General features: G+C 42.1%; 1 pseudogene; it reads left to right on the top strand.

The window, feature by feature from the left end:
• Positions 1 to 668: 668 nt before the first annotated feature.
• On the top strand, positions 669 to 2,295 carry LOC137651626 (uncharacterized; annotated as a pseudogene).
• Positions 2,296 to 2,377: the final 82 nt, after the last annotated feature.

The following is a 2,377-nucleotide window of genomic DNA, read 5'->3' as shown; positions in this document are numbered from 1 at the left end:
AGCCGTCAAAGCAAGGCTGGGCAGGGACCCCACCTACTTATCGGCTTGTCGCTCAGCCGGCTCAGGTGAGAAGAATACCCTGGCCTTGACCCAGCCATGATACACGTGACAACGCATTTATAACCCCTCCATTCATCATCATTCATCAGTCAGTACTTGGTCTGCACACTCACTACATCAGCTCAGGCCAGGACACTAACGCTGTCGTGAGGACACTGAGGCCTGCTGATTGCTGCCCGAAAGACTGCCGCTAGACTCTGCTTTTGTGCTACGGAGGCATATCAGTAGAGAAGCTTGATCATACATAATGTAAGACTCGAATGATGTTCTCTTCTCTATTTAAAGAATTCAAGCAAAATTATAATAGTTTTGAGAGAGAGAGAGAGAGAGAGAGAGAGAGAGAGAGAGAGAGAGAGAGAGAGAGAGAGAGATTTTGTGCAAGCCATGAGAGAGAGAGAGAGAGAGAGAGAGAGAGAGAGATTTTTGTGTGCAAGCCATGAGAGAGAGAGAGAGAGAGAGAGAGAGAGAGAGAGAGAGAGAGAGAGAGAGAGAGAGAGAGAGAGAGAGAGAGAGAGAGAGAGAGAATTTTTTTTGTGTGCAAGCCATGAGCACAGTTTTTTTCGTTTTTAAATCTAATATGCTATTTTTTTGTCTTACAGATTCTCACAATGGGTCGGCACCGAAAGTTTGTTGGTGTTGAGCTCTTCTCCATTACGAAGAATTCAGCAAGTTGCCTTGTGTCTAGATGTGGTTACTCATACACACCGAAGCCCGGCGCAGAACTTCACTCAAAGCCGTTATGTGATCACCTGAAATGACGACATACGGAGGAATATAAGAAACTCCTGGACAATGCCAAAAACAATGCGTCCAGGAAACGCATTAGCGAAGATTCGTGTGCAAAAAGAAAGAAAACGGAAGTGATAGAATACGCAATGAGTAAGCAAGAGATGCAGGGACTTGTCGTTGAAGCAGTTACTGTCAACGGATTGCCCTTGTCTGTTTTTGAGAAAACAACCATGTCAAAGCTTATGGGTCCCATTGCAAACAAGCTTGGTGTGTCATTAAGTCAAAGAGCTGTTCGGTCTCTGACTCTTGAAGCCGCAGAAAAAAAAAAGACTTGAGTTAAGGACTAAGTTCAATGAGCGCTTGGTTTGTGTGAAGTTAGATCTCTGCACCCGACGTGGGCGTCATTTCCTTCGAGTGAACGTGCAGTCTGATATCAATGGCAAATTGAAGGTAGTGACAGCCTCCATAAAGGAAATGACACAAAGGGCAACAGCTGAAGAGATCAAATCAGTTTTGCTATCTTGTTTGAATAAGATTGGAATACAAGAAAAACAAATTTACTCGTTAACCACAGATAACGGATCAAACGTAATCAAAGTAGGAAAACTGATGTAGAGTAATACACAGGTGAAGGAAGGAAACAGTGAAGAAATTTTGAGTGACAATGAAGAAAACGATGATGAACAAGTATTGGAAGCTGCTGAAAATAAGTTAGATGACTTAGTAAATGACATTCACTTAGCAGCTAAAAGTGTTACATCTGTAAGGTGTGCTTTACACACCATGCAACTCTGTGTGCATGATGTTCTGAAAACAGACAGTGTAAAACATATCTTATGTAGGGTGCGGAAAGTGGTGAATAAGACGCATACACAAAATATGCGCTTAATATTCAAGAACAGCTCCATATCACTTCCAAAACTAGACTGTGAAACAAGATGGGGCTCAACGTATGATATGTTGGACAGTGTCCTTGAAAAAAAGTTATTCTTGAACCAAATTGGCCTAGCTAATGAATCTTTACTTATTTTAGAGGAAGATTGGGAGAAAATAAGTGACATAACAGAAGCTCTAAAACCACTCCGTGAGGCTACATGTACACTACAGATGAAAAATCTCACAGCTGGAGAATTCCTTGCTCAGTGGGTTAAGTGCAAAGTTGTTTTGGAAAGAAGCACTGCAGTCACAGCACCACTTCTCCTTCAAGCCATGGAAAAACGGCAAGATTCTCTGCTCAGGAACCCTGCTTTCCTATCTGCTGTGTATCTTGACAGAAGATATAATTTTCTCCTCACCGAAGAACAGAAGGAACTTAGTCAAATACATCTTCTTGGACTCTGGAAAAAAATTAAAACTATTTCTTCTACTAGTACTATGTCGTCAGTCTCAATGCTGGTAAAAGACGATTCATTCACGAGCGGCGATAGTGATGGTGAAGGTGACTCACCACTTGGGTCAGCAGATATTGTAGAGCAATTACTCCGAGTCAGTGATGTAAGCAGATAAACTGATACCGCAAGCAAAGGGAGTGAAGTGGCTGAGCATATCAAAATGTTCGCCAAAGCTATACGTATCAGTAAAAATTAGT

Source organism: Palaemon carinicauda, chromosome 13, assembly GCF_036898095.1.
Source record: "Palaemon carinicauda isolate YSFRI2023 chromosome 13, ASM3689809v2, whole genome shotgun sequence".
Taxonomy (NCBI): Eukaryota; Metazoa; Arthropoda; class Malacostraca; order Decapoda; family Palaemonidae; genus Palaemon; species Palaemon carinicauda.
The sequence above is the reverse complement of the archived record's forward strand: the minus strand, read 5'-3'. Positions and strand labels throughout refer to the sequence as shown.